A 14,983-nucleotide genomic window follows, 5' to 3' on the forward strand; every position below is an offset into this window, starting at 1 on the left:
GATCAAGAGGATGTTGCAGTGGGGGGTAACTGAACTATCTGATTTACACAGTAATGTACACATCCAGAGAAATTAAAGAAGAGTACTTAACCAATATATATTTGTGGTCGTCCTAATGACAAATTGTAAGTAGGCTGTTTAGGTTCTTATATTGGTAACGCCGCCGCCACGTAGCGCTCTCTGTATGAAAATCACTGGCTGTGCTGTGTGCAGTCTGTGGCTGGGTGGCATTGTTGTCTGCCATTGTAGTGTTGGGCAGCTGGACGTGAACAGCGCGTAGAGTTGCGCAGTTGGAGGTGAGCCGCCAGCGGTGGTGGATGTGGGGAGAGAAATGGTGGAGACTTGAAATTTGTAAGACTGGATGTCATGAACTACTATATATATTATGACTGTTAAGGTAAATACATTGTTTGTTCTCTATTAACATCTTTCAATTGCTAACTGTGCCTATCAGTAGTTAGTGCCTTCTGTAGTTTGAATCTTTTATTTAGCTGGCAGTAGTGGCGCTCGCTGTATTGCAGTAGCTTGAGTAACGAAGATTTTTGTGAGGTAAGTGATTTGTGAAAGGTACAGGTTAATGTTAGTCAGGGCCATTCCGTCAGGGCCATTCCTTTGTAGGGATTTCTGAAAGTCAGATTGCGTTGCGCTAAAAATATTGTGTGTCACTTTTGTGAATGTTTGAGTACGTTCAGTTTTGCTCAGCTGTTTGAAAAGCAAATAGTGTAAGAGGTTTATCAGCACAGTAATTCAGAAATTGTTCTAAGGGGATGTTCTAAGGGGACGTTTCAAAATATTAATTTCCAAGCAATCACATAAGTACACATCATTCATATTTGCAAGCCAGAGTTATAAGTTCCAACTAATATCATTTGGTTTGAATGTCAGTGCTGGAATATATATTACTACGTTAGATATGACTTTAGGCCAAGAACTGAGAGACACATTTATTTTATATTTAGGTGAAGATATGGGGACAGGTGCTTTTAAAAGCTTACCCCATATCTTCACAGCTCAAGAAGAAGAGCAAGAAATGGCAACAACGGTATACAGGACCATATACAATTTCTAATTTCTTCCATATCCAGAAACTTTGAAGCAAAATGGGCAATACCATCACAATGATTTGAAAAAATATTTTCATTAGTGATTTCTATTAAGTAGTACTAAGATTTTCTCATTATGTTGAATCATTTGAAATTTACCCCACCACAAGAAAGTGCGCCAGGAGAAATTTTACATGAGAAGAATCAAAGAAACTAAGCTTGGAGAAGAACTGGAAAAAGTCCAGGCAGATACTTGGTAAAAATTTCACAATAAAATAAAATAATACAGAAGACTTAGTCCCCCTGAAGGAAAACACAAAACATACATGGTGGGATACAGAGTGTGATAAAGCTTTGGAAAAACGAAAAAGGCTTTTCTTAACTACAACTGAAAGAAAACACCAGAAAATCTTCAATACTTTTATGAAACTAGGAAACAAGTGGCGAAAATCATTTGACAGACCAAAAGAAAATACCTAGAAAACTAATTTAATTTAATCAAAGAAAACTTTTGCAACTACAAGACACAAATTTTTACAGAAATTTTGGAGAAAATATTTCGGATACAGCCCAGAAAATTTATGTTTCAAGAAATCTCACGGAAAACTTGCCCTCACTAACCAGGAAAACTGTAAGGAACTGGCACATTATTTTTCAACACTCCTTAATTGTCTGGAACCACCTTCGAGATTCCCTAAAGAAAGACCTACTTACACACACCCTGAGTCATCCCCACCAACACAAGAGGAAATTCACAAACACGTTATTAAATTAAAAAAAAAAACAATAGAACACATGGTGAAGATGGTATAATTGCTGAGCTACTGAAAACCCTAGGACCCAATTCTCTGAGACAGTTAACCCAAATCATTGAAGATATTTGGGAAATATTACCCCAGGAATGGAAATGTGCACTTATTCAACCATTACACGAAAAAGGAGACAAATCTGATATAAATAATTATCGAGGCATATCCATACTACATGTCCCATACAAAGTTCTATCAGCCTGTCTTCTTTAAAGAGCACAAGAGCAACTGGAAAACAAAACTGGTGAATACTAAAATGGCTTTCGCTCCAACAGATCCTGCTAAGAACAAATTTTCAATCTAAAGACCTTGCTAAAATACAAGGCAGTCAGAAACAGCCAAATAATTTGTACACTTGTTGACTTTAAAAAGGCATACGACTCAGTTGACAGACAAGTACTTTTTGATGTCCTTGAAGAACAAGGGTTAGATCCAAAAGCCCTTAATTTCATCAAAGAAACATTGACCGATACTACCTCTAAGATGAAATTCAAGGATGAAATGTACAAGCCTTTCCAGATCAAAACTGGCGTCCGACAAGTTGATGGTCTGTCTCCTCTCCTATTCAGCCTTGTGGTGGACGAGGTCATCTGCGAATGGGAAAAGGAACTGAAAAATAAAAACTGCTGTAAACCTACACAGATGGGGCGAGTCAAGGATGATATAAGAACTTCATGTTTAGCTTTTGCTGACGACTTAGCCTTGCTAGAAGAAGATGACATAACATCAACCGAACAGGTTGAACGTTGGCCTGCAAATATCTTTCCTAAAGTCTGAGTTCATCGCCACAAAAACTGACACCCAAAACGTGACTACAAAATAGGGTCATATCAATAGAGTCCCGCATTTTAAATATTTAGATGAAGTCCTTGAACCTACGGGACGAGAGAAAATAGCACAAAATATTCGCCTCCAAAAATAGAGAAATTCTATGGAAGAACCTACAAGATGTACATTAAAAATGCTTGTCCAAAAACACTGAAATTAAGCACTACAATACAGTATTAAAACCTGTAGTCTTGTATGCCAGCGAAACCCTGACAGTCCACATAAAAGGTGACCTAGAAAACTTATTAAAAGAAGAAAGCAAATCATCAGAAAGATACTAGGGCCAAAGAAAACAGAAGAGAACTGTAGAATACAGTCTCGTCATACAACAGAGAAATTGTCCAGTCTTGCAGTAGAGATTAGAAAAGGCAATTAAAATTTTATTGGCAGATCTCTATGCTTCCCAAAACAAGACTTATGCACAAAATTCTTAAACATGTAGAAGGACTTAAAACTACAAGAGGACAAAAAGGAGCTACAAAAAATCAGATAAATTATTCAGATATTTTGGACATAAGGGTATTTAAGCAGAAAGTTGTCGGATGGGAAGTTAAGTCAGAGAACGAAGTTCCGAAGAAAGCAGGAACAAAATAGACAGAGGAAAGAGAGCCCACGCAAAAAAAAAAAAAAAAAAAAAAAAAAAAAAAAAAAAAAAAAAAAAAAAAAAAAAACGAATCAGTAAAGCACATTTCGTGGAAACCGGTTATAACGTCGTGAAGAATATTATTGTCGATTGTTGTGAATCAGTTTCGTCCGTAGCATCCTCTGCTAAAGTTCAGATTATGGGTTCACTTCACTAGTTGTCCAAGTCAACAACTAGTGAAGTGAACCCATAATCTGAACGTTAGTAGAGGAGTTGTTCAAGTCAACAACTAGTGAAGTGAACCCATAATCTGAACTTTAGCAGAGGATGCTACGGACGAAACTGATTTACAACAATGTACAATAATATTCTTCACGCGTATAAAAAGTGCCATTCACGCCAGTATGCAATCGTAAATGTCATGTGATTAAAAAAAAACTGAACATCATGTTGCAAAGGACTACGAAGCGAAGCATAATATGCAAGGAAAGACAATATATATAGGTGTGTAGGGATGTGTGTGATGTGTGTGTCATAGGAAGTAAGTAACTACAACAAACACTGAACTATGTAACAAAGTCAACAACTAGTGAAGTGAACCCATAATCTGAACTTTAGCAGAGGATGCTACGGACGAAACTGATTCACAACGAGATTAATTATTTATCAGTATTTTTCAGAGATACAGGACAGAATTAATTTTGGGTTGAATGTTGGGAGGAAGATGTCTCCCACTCATGCTTTCATTATTCAAGCAGACTTCTCTAGATTTACGTTCTTTTTCGTATTTTTATTCATGGTTTCTTTCTTACGAGTAATAAATTGTAATTAACAAAGAGGCAACCTGCCTAAGATAATGAAGTACCAGAGCAAAGTACCAGATAACCAGAGACATGACGCAGAATAGTCCATAACGCGCTTAAAGTGTTTCTCTTGTAAAAGTTTAAGTGTGACGAAGCAAGGTAAGGTCATTCACAACTCCTCTAACGATTGCTATTGAGCTGCTATTCTTATTCTTTTATTGATTCATGTAAGTGTATTCAAGTTGATAATATAATTTCAAAGAAAAAAACTGCTTAGAGTCGTGTGCATTATTTAGATATCTTGCATCATATTCTATTTTCAAATAATAAACTATCGTAGGAGAAACTTTTGGTCGGCTTCACCGAAAAAAAATTCTGAGTCAAATTAATCTGCAAAACGAAATCTGCATCTTGTCCAAATTACATTACAGAAGTCCGATAGTTTTCTACAGGGGACACGGCGATTACTCATTCCATAATTTCAAAAGAGATCTCAGAAGCCGAGGTTACTCGAACTTTGGCCTAGAGTGGACCTGTCTGGCACAAAAGACAATAACTTTCATAATGCGGTGTAAGAGAATATAGTGTGGAAGCGTTTAATAGTATTCAGCCCTGAGAAACATTTTTACTACATCGGGTATTAAAATATCCAGAAATCATAGTTATACGTAAAACAGCTTTCTGCTTCACACAGGGAATTGATATAATTAAATAACCTAGTATCCCTCAACGCAAGATATTTATGAATTACTAATAATACCATATTTTTATTTTTATTTTATTTATTTATAAGTTGCAGCTCTAAGAGGCTTCAGTAAAATGTAAATCAGCAGCAGAACGGAGAATAGCCGAAACAAAAGGGTTCTCCAAAATTTATTTGCAGACATAGGGCGGCGGAACATTTTTAAGAAACTGCATTCTCGAGGCACAACATTTGTCAAGGAGTAATGTCGTGCGCTGAATAAAGCGAGCACTCCACGTCTACTTTTTCTATTTTTTGATTAGTTTCTTCCTAGAATAAGAAGGAATAGGGTGACCAAAATACGATTGTATATGCCTCTGTACGACCCCTAATCTCTCTTATCTTATCTTTGTGGTCTTTCCGCGAAATATAAGTTGGCGGCAGTAAAATTGTACTGCAGTCAGCCTCAAATGCTGGTTCTCTAAATTTCCTGTAGCGATTCACGAAAAGAAACCCTCCTTTCCTCCAGAGACTCCCACCCGAGTTCCTGAAGCATTTCCGTAACACTCACGTGATGATCAAACCTTCCAGTAACAAATCTAGCAGCCCGCCTCTGAATTGCTTCTATTTCCTCCCTCAATCCGACCTGATAGGGAGCCCAAACGCTCGAGCAGTACTCAAGAGTAGGTCGTAGTAGTGTTTTACAAGCGGCCTCCTTTACAGATGAACCACATCTTCCCAAAAATCTATCAATGAACCGAAGACGACTATCCGCCTTCCCCACAACTGCCATTACATGCTTGTCCCACTTCATATCGCTCTGCAATGTTACGCCCAAATATGTAATCGACGTGACTGTCTCAAGCGCTACACTACTAATGGAGTATTCAAACATTACGGGATTATTTTTCCTATTCATCTGCAATAATTTGCATTTATCTATATTTAGAGTTAGCTGCCGTTCTTTACACCAATCACAAATCCTGTCCAAGTCATCTTGTATCCTCCTACAGTCACTCAACGACGACACCTTCCCGTACACCACAGCATCATCAGCAAACAGCCGCACATTGCTATCCACCCTATCCAAAAGATCATTTATGTAGATAGAAAACAACAGCGGACCCACCACACTTCCCTGGGGCACTCTAGATGATACCCTCAGATCCGATGACCACTCACCATCGAGGACAACGTACTGGGTTCTATTACTTAAGAAGTCTTCCAGCCACTCACATATTTGGGAACCAATCCCATATGCTCGTACCTTAGTTAGGAGTTTGCAGTGGAGCACCGAGTCAAACGCTTTCCGGAAGGAAAGGAATATGGCATCCGTCTGATACCCTTTATCCATGGTTCGCTAGATATCATGTGAAAAAAAGGCGAGTTGCGTTTCGCAGGAGCGATGATTTCTAAAGCCGTACTGATGCATGGACAGCAACTTCTCTGTCTCAAGGAAATTCATTATATTCGAACTGAGAATATGTTCGAGAATCCTGCAACAAACTGATGTTAAGGATATTGGTCTGTAATTTTGAGGATCCGTCCTTCTACCCTTCTTATATACAGGCGTCACCTGCGCTTTTTTCCAGTCGCTCGGGACTTTACATTGGGCAAGAGATTCGCGATAAATGCAAGCTAAGTAAGGAGCCAATGCAGCAGAGTACTCACTGTAAAACCGAATTGGAATCCCATCAGGACCTGGCGATTTATTTATTTTCAATCCATTCAGCTGCTTCGCAACCCCATTGATGTCTATCACTATGTCCTCCATACGGGAATCTGCACGAGACTCGAACGACGGTATGTTTGTACGATCCTCCTGCGTGAAAGATTTCTCAAATTCTAAATTTATAATTTCAGCTTTTGTTTTGCTGTCTTCCGTTGCCAAGCCAGACTGATCAGTGAGTGACTGGATGGAAGCCTTCGACCCACTTACCGATTTTACGTAAGACCAGAATTTCCTTGGGTTTTCAGCAAGATCATTTGCTAAGGTATGACGGTGGTAGTGGTTGTATGCTTCGCGCATCGCTCTTTATACAGCAGCACGAATCTCTTTGCCTGTCCTCATTCTCCCGAGTATTCTTGTACCGCGAGTGCAACTGTCTTTGCTTCCTGAGAAATCTCCGAATTGCGCTGTTAAACCACGGTGGGTCTTTGCCGTCTGTAGCCCACTTTTTCGGCACATACTTCTCCAATGCGTGATTTACAATGTGTTTAAAATTTGGCGTGATTTACAATGTGTGTAAAATTTGCCCATAATTCTTTCACGCCCATCGTACCGGAAGTAAATGAAGTCGATTCATTTACTAAGTGGGATGCTAACAAATGCTTATCTGCTCTTTCTAGTAAGAATACTCTCGTAGCCTTCTTGACCGACTTTTTAACTTTCGTAACCATAGTCGTAATGACATCATGATCACTAATCCCTGTCTCAACACTGACACCGTCAATGAGGTCTGGTCTGATCGTGGCTACCAGATCTAAAAAATTTCCATTACGCGTTCGCTGTCGATTTAGCTGCTCAAGACAGTTTTCGGATAATGTGTTCAAAAGTAATTCACACGACAGCTTGTCTGTGCCACCTGTAATGAATCCATAGACATCCCAGTTGTAAGAGGTCCGTGATTGAAGAATTTGTTGCTAGCGCACTCGAGCAGATGTCATTTCGATGGAATGCTCACGCGCTGTCTGCATATGTAAGCTGTAAGAGAATCTCAGACCAGAGAGCAGTGTTGTATGCAATAGGAATTGTATAGTAGTAGCGAGCAGTCGTGTGTATGGAGTTGGCTGGGTTGGTCGTGGGGAGCGATGGCGGAGCCTGAGCGTTGTAGTATAAGGTAAAAGCAGCCTCACGCATTTGTAGTATTGTTATATCAAGTCCCACGTAAATGTGTCTAAAGAATCTCTTAATAATAATCTTTCTTATAAAAAAGTAACTTTTGACAATCATCTCAATTTAAAGAATTTACTAATTTCTCCAATCCATGGTCATCCCGATTATTGCAAAGAATAATCAGTTGTTCTTTTTATACATGACAAATCTATCGGCCAGCATTGCACTCGGCTGTGACAGAAAAATTTCTTATAGGAGCAGATATATATGCGTTATCCGGCGACCTTACTGAGGTAAGAATTTTCTATTCAGAATGATCTTTCAGGGCCATGACGCACCACTACTGACGTCCAAAATTCACCAGTTTAAATTCACAGTCAATTATTGAAAGGTTATCTATGAGTCACATTTTTCTATTAGGAGATTACTCACATTTGATTTTTGGTAGGTTACGGAATTTATTTATTGGGAGGTTACGCTAAATGTCAATGTTATAATTATATTTTTTACTGTTGGAAGGTTACGGAATTTTTCTGTTGGGAGGTTACAGTTGCCGACAACCAGCCAGGATCGTATTTTTGTGAATTTCTGAGTAGTAGTCAGTTCTATATCTGCTCTTATTTACTTAATGTTAAATGGAGTTTGCATCTGGCGCAACGTATTTACTAACTTGTCACTCTTTCTTTCACAGATCGTCAGCAATTTATTGCTTTTTGTTGTAATTGTATTTGTTTCATTTTTGCTTTGTTTTTGTTTGATTTTGTGCTTAGCTTTGATTTGGGAAAATGCCGCGAAAAACTGCTAACAGTACATCGCGATGTGCAATGAGTGAGACAGCCGACTCGAATAATTTGACCGATAATACTAGCGACACTCAGTGTCATAATGATAATCCTCTAATTACAGATAATCAGTGCGTACCGACCACTAGTAATGATTTTAATCCTAATGATGAGCAAACAAATTCAATTGTGTCCACTGTTAATTTAACGACAATCGATGACGCGGCACGTTCCGTTACAATGAACGCTGCCTATTTTGAAATACCTGATTTGCAAAGTTTACACAGTGAACAGACAAATGTTTCTAACGAAGTAGAACAATATACACAAAACGCGTCAGATTTATTTGATTCCGATGTAGTGACCAACAGAGCACATCCGATTAGCAAACCTTTTCATGAATCAGACAATGACGAAATGGTTACACAAAACGTGACACATGTAGATACATCGTCACACAGCACAGAAAATAGAGTCGCTAATTTTGGGTTGGATCAAGTTATGGCATTATTACTACAACTCAATGAAAAATACGACAACCAGCACAAACAACTTAATGAAAAATAAGACAACAATTATAAACAACTTAATGAAAATCTCAAACAGTCGAATGAAAAACAAGACAACAATTTCAAACAACTTAGTGAACAGATTACAGCCGTTGCCGTGCAATGTCACGATACTAAAGAACAATTACGTGAGGAAATTAAGGCCTGTGCTAGGAACAGTAGTGAATAAATTAGATCTGTGGTACACGAATTAAGTAATACACATGCAGCCACAACCAAATTACTTAGAGATGAAATTAGTGCAGTCGCTAAACAATGTTCTGAAAACGCAACACAGTTACGCTATGAGTTTAAATTAATGTCATCAGAACTTTCACGCACACTGGATGCGAAAGTAGACACGAAATTTGAACAACAAAACAGCCAAATTGACGAACGTTTTAATCACCACCTACAAAACAGTGAAACGCGTTACTGTAAATTTATATAGGAACAGAACAAAGTAAAGAAACAAGTCATGGATACAATTACTGCACAGAGACAGGAAGAGAAGCGTAAATTGTTTACGAAAGCAAAAACATACGTAGACAACAACATTGCTGCAGTATCAGACGAAATCAATACTATCAAACAGTTGAACACCGAATTGCATGATGAAATCTCTGATCTTAAAACAAAAACAGACACACACACAGAAGACTTTCAGACAGTGACCAGCAGACTTGAACAATTGGAATTAATACAGGATCCCGATGCCATTAAAGCAGACGTTAAGAAACTGAACATAACCACCCGTAAAATCCAAAAACAAATTAATGTTTGTGACACTAAAAATGACGATCAGGTAAAAGCACTGACTGAAAAATTTGATGAATTGGCCAGTCGTATTGACGTTATCGAAAATAACAATGATACCAAATCAGACGATACGTCACCAATTTCTTTCAATCAAACACCCGAATTCCAAAATTTGCAGCAGACAATCAGTGAGATAAGTTCGTCCAATAATACATTGCGTAGAAAAGTGTCGTCTTTACAGAAAGAGGTGACAGAGATGAGAAATGTCTCAGCCTGTAACACGACACAGCACACGCCACTCTCCGAACATTTCTCACACTCACACAGCCTATATAATTTAGGTAATTTACAGAGAGTACGTGACTTAGATTCCGAACAGTCACAAACAGATTATCATATAATCCTGAACCTGTTCAGACATTCAGAGACGAAAATTTTGATTACAAGCACTTTCTATCCGTTAGGAAATTTAAGGTATTTAAAAATGACAGAACACAGATTCACCCTTTGGATTGGATACAACAGTTTAGCTCCGCTTTTCCACCAGCTTGGCCCGTAACACACAAACTTGAATTTATTTGCAGTTTTTTGAAAGGCGAACCGGCAATTCGTATGAGACCGCTCGCGAGACAATGTTATTCGGTAGAAGAATTTCAGAATGCTTTTCTGTCAGAGTATTGGTCGAAGGCGACACAGCGCAGAATCAAGGATCAATTAATTAGCTTACCGAATTATGAGAACTCAAATTTTCCCACTGTCACGCAATTTTTTGAACACATCGTCCAACAAAACCAATACTTAAGTGAGCCATACAGTGAATCAGCACTTATCCAATCGTGTATTTCTTAAGTACAACGATCGTTAAGAGTATCTCTTTTAACAGGACAGCAGAACGAAAATATTTCGGCATTCAGAGATCTGTTACAGCTTTTGGAAGTTCAGCAATCAGACTTTTCTTTCATAAACAAACATTTTTCACACTATAAACAAGGCAGACAAGCATACGGCAATTACGATCAGCCACGTTATTTTAATAGCAAAGCTCATAGACGCTCCAGGAATGACAACCACCAAAACTTTAATAACAGACAAAATTTTAATTATCAGTATCCTCATAGTTATCAGCAACAGCAAAGACAGTTTGGCAACAATAGAGGCTTTTCCCCACAACATCAACAAAACTAGTCGGTTATCATACCTAACCAACAATGTAGTCTGCAAGGTCAACCAAGTCTTAATGTTTCGACGCCTACACATATAGCGTCGGCTCCACCAAATAGTAATGCACAGCAACAAGGAAATCACTACGTACAGAAGACACATCATTTCAATTCCTATCGCAACGCGCCGTATAGCAATGACTATCATGACAGACGTAAAAGTAATGAGCACAGTTTTCAGTGTAACAGTCGGTCTTACCAGCAGCAGAATCATCCGCAACAACAGATTAGCATGAATGAACCAGACAGTAGATATCATCCCGAACCTAATACCTTAGGAAGAAATAACAGAACAGTACAAATAGTCGAAATGCCACAGCATACTCCTGCAAATAACAGCACGTCAGATAGATACAGTACAGATTGAACCTTCCAGCAACGTAAGCAATACTTTTGATACGCAGACTCTTGTTCACGAAAATGTTATTACTTTTGACGACATCCGAGAGACACTTTTGCATGAAAAACCAGTTATTCAAAATACCATTTTCCACCCTGTCATTGAAGTAAAGATTGGATCATACACATTTTCAGCAGTAATTGATTCTGGATCACCTATGTCAGTTATAAATGAGGAAACTTTCAACGAATGTAACAAAGAGAATACCTATCCTACGTTACCATTAGGCAAAACTAAAGTAAAAGGAGCTGTATCTGGTAAAGGAGAAGATGTAAAATTACAGACACACGTATCATTTTGTATTGCAGGTCATAAGGTCCACTCAAATTTTTGGATTGTTCCCTTATTGATAACATACGTTATTTTAGGTACGAATTTTTTGGTACAACACGACGCAGTTATTGACTTTCAAAATTCCTATTTAATGTTAAAGGATGAAAATGTACAACTGGCATTAGAATTTCAGTACGCTTTATCTGCAGACGAACAGGCAATTAATCGAACAGAGGTCATTTCTCCATCGCGTAACATAGACTGTCATTCGACATTGTTCACCGATACGTACGTACACAATTATAATACACCAGACGAAGCTGACTATGACGTTATGCAGATGATTTGTGATAAAGTAAAACAAAGCAGTGCAAATGCAGACGTCGAACGTACTCAAATACGCAATATTCTTTTACAGCAAGCTCCAGTTTTTGACAACATCCCTGGTACTATGTCCCGTTTCATGTATGAATTTCAAGTTAAACAGCACGACACATTTAAAGCCAAACATTACCCTATTCCTTATATTCACAGAGAACAAGTTAAGAAAGAATTACAAGCTATGCTAGATCAAGGTATTATTGAACCGGCAGTTAGTCCGTACATAAACCCGCTCCATATTGTTAAGAAAAAGGATGGATCACTTCGCCTCGTACTTGATTCGCGTCATGTGAACGACATTATTATTAATGAAAGAGATCGCCCACAGACACTAGAAGAACTTCTACAGAAATTTCATGGTACTGCTGTTTATTCCACTTTAGATTTGAAATCGGGATTTTGGCAAATTCAGCTCCATCCGAACTGCAGAAAGTACACAGCTTTTCTCTGTTTTGGTGATTGTTATCAATTTTGCAAATTACCGTTCGGATTAACGATTTCTTCAGCAGCATTTATTCGCGGTTTAAATACTATACTTCCGACAGAACTCAAAGACAGAATCGCTACACATGTAGACGACATCCTTATCGCAGAAGCTAACTGGTCTGAACACAATCTGATTCTTGAACAACTGTTGCAAACTTTTCGTGCACAAGGACTCACAGTTAATGTTAGCAAATCACACTTTGGCGAGACTTCTATAAAATTTCTTGGACATGTAATTTCAGCAGAAGGCATTGCGCCTGACCCGGAAAAACTTCAAGCTTTACGTGACATTACTGTTCCAACGACGAAGAAACAACTACGCAGCTTTCTGGGTTTAATTAACTTTTTCCGTAAATTTATTCATTACTCTGCTTTAGACACCCCTAGATTATGCCAGTTGACGGGTAAAAACACTATTTGGTCCTGGGATAGCCAAGCACAGTCTGAGTTTGTTAATTTGAAACATGCCTTGTTGAATGCACCACTTTTATCACAGCCAGATCCTACCAGAAATTTGCCACCGACAGTTCTAACACCGCTTTAGGCGTACACATTTTTCAGGAAATTGAAGAAGATGGTACTACAGTAATTAAAAACATCGCCTTTGCAAGTCGCATTCTGTCACCTGCTGAACGCAATTATTCTGTTACAGAACTTGAAACATTATGTGTTGTACGGGCATTTACGAGATTTAGGCATTTTCTTTATGGAAGGCATACTACTGTTTACACAGATCATAGATCTATAAAGTTTTTACTTTCAGCTAAATTTACACATGACAGGTTAAGCAGATGGAAACTTTATTTACAGGAATTTAATTTTACAATTGTTCACATCCCCGGTACACAAAATATTGTAGCAGACGCACTACCCCGTTTCCTCGGCAACAATCAGCAAGACATCGCAACCAACTTCTGCCAAGTAAATTTTAGCGTCATGTATATTCAACAAGTTGCATTCGAAAATTTCATTTCGTTGTCATTACGAGATATAGCACAAGAGCAGAGTAAAGACAACGTATGGAAAAAAATTAAACACCTTTGGCAAGATAAGAATAATGTTACCATTAGACACGTGCAACCCACTGTGCTACAGCCATGATGCTATCTTTCCCATCCCTTTCCTAGTTCTTATAAAATGGTAAAGACTTATACAGTGCGTTTAAATTCCTGTGAAATGGTAAAGACTTATACAGTGTGTGCGCACTTTATTTCATTTCTCAATATGTTTAAATTCTTGTAAAAAAATGCTTAAGACTTATACAGTGCGTGTGCACTTCATTTCATTTGTTAATATGATCAGTTGTCCTAAATATGCTAAAGACTTATACAGTGTGTGGGCACTTTATTTCATTTGTTAATGTATTCAGTTCTTGTAAATGTGCTAAAGACCTCTACAGTGCGTGTGCACTTTATGTCATTTGTTAATATATTTTGTACTCATTGCGTATACACTATTTCATTTCTTAATATGTTCTGTACTCATTGCGTATACATTTAGTCATTTCTTAATATGTTCTGTACTGAGTGCATGTGCACTCTGTTTAATTTCTTAATATGTTCTGCACTTATCAATGATGTATATACTCTGTGACTGTAGACTTAGTAACTAAATAGATTATAGAAAAATTTGTTGCTCATGGCAAGTCCAATTGACTCACGATCGCTGCCAAATTTTTGCCCCCCCAGCGGAGGGTTATGTAAGAGGTCCATGATTAAAGAATTTGTTGCTAGCGCACTCGAGCAGATGTCATTTCGATGAATTGCTCACGTGCTGCCTGCATATGTAAGCTGTAAGAGAATCTCAGACCAGAGAGCAGTGTTGTATGCAATAGGAATTGTATAGTAGTAGCGAGCAGTCGTGTGTATGGAGTTGGCTGGGCTGGTCGAGCCGGCCGAAGTGGCCGTGCGGTTAAAGGCGCTGCAGTCTGGAACCGCAAGGCCGCTACGGTCGCAGGTTCGAATCCTGCCTCGGGCATGGATGTTTGTGATGTCCTTAGGTTTAACTAGTTCTAAGTTCTAGGGGACTAATGACCTCAGCAGTTGAGTCCCATAGTGCTCAGAGCCATTTTTTTGGGCTGGTCGTGGGGAGCGATGGCGGAGCCTGAGCGTTGTAGTATAAGGTAAAAGCAGCCTCACGCATTTGTAGTATTGTTATATCAAGTCCCATGTAAATGTGTCTAAAGAATCTCTTAATAATAATCTTTCTTATAAAAAAGTAACTTTTGACAATCAATCATCTCAATTTAAAGAATTTACTAATTTCTCCAATCCATGGTCATCCCGATTATTGCAAAGAAAAATCAGTTGTTCTTTTTATACATGACAAATCTATCGGCCAGCATTGCACTCGGCTGTGCCTGAAAAATTTCTTATAGGAGCAGATATATATGCGTTATCCGGCGACCTTATTGAGGTAAGAATTTTCTATTTATTCAGAATGATCTTTCAGGGCCATGACGCAGCACTACTGACGTCCAAAATTCACCAGTTTCAATTCACAGTCAATTATTGAAAGGTTATCTATGAGTCACATTTTTTTTATTAGGAG

The sequence above is a fragment of the Schistocerca cancellata genome, chromosome 6 (genome assembly GCF_023864275.1).
Source record: "Schistocerca cancellata isolate TAMUIC-IGC-003103 chromosome 6, iqSchCanc2.1, whole genome shotgun sequence".
In the NCBI taxonomy this organism is placed as follows: Eukaryota; Metazoa; Arthropoda; class Insecta; order Orthoptera; family Acrididae; genus Schistocerca; species Schistocerca cancellata.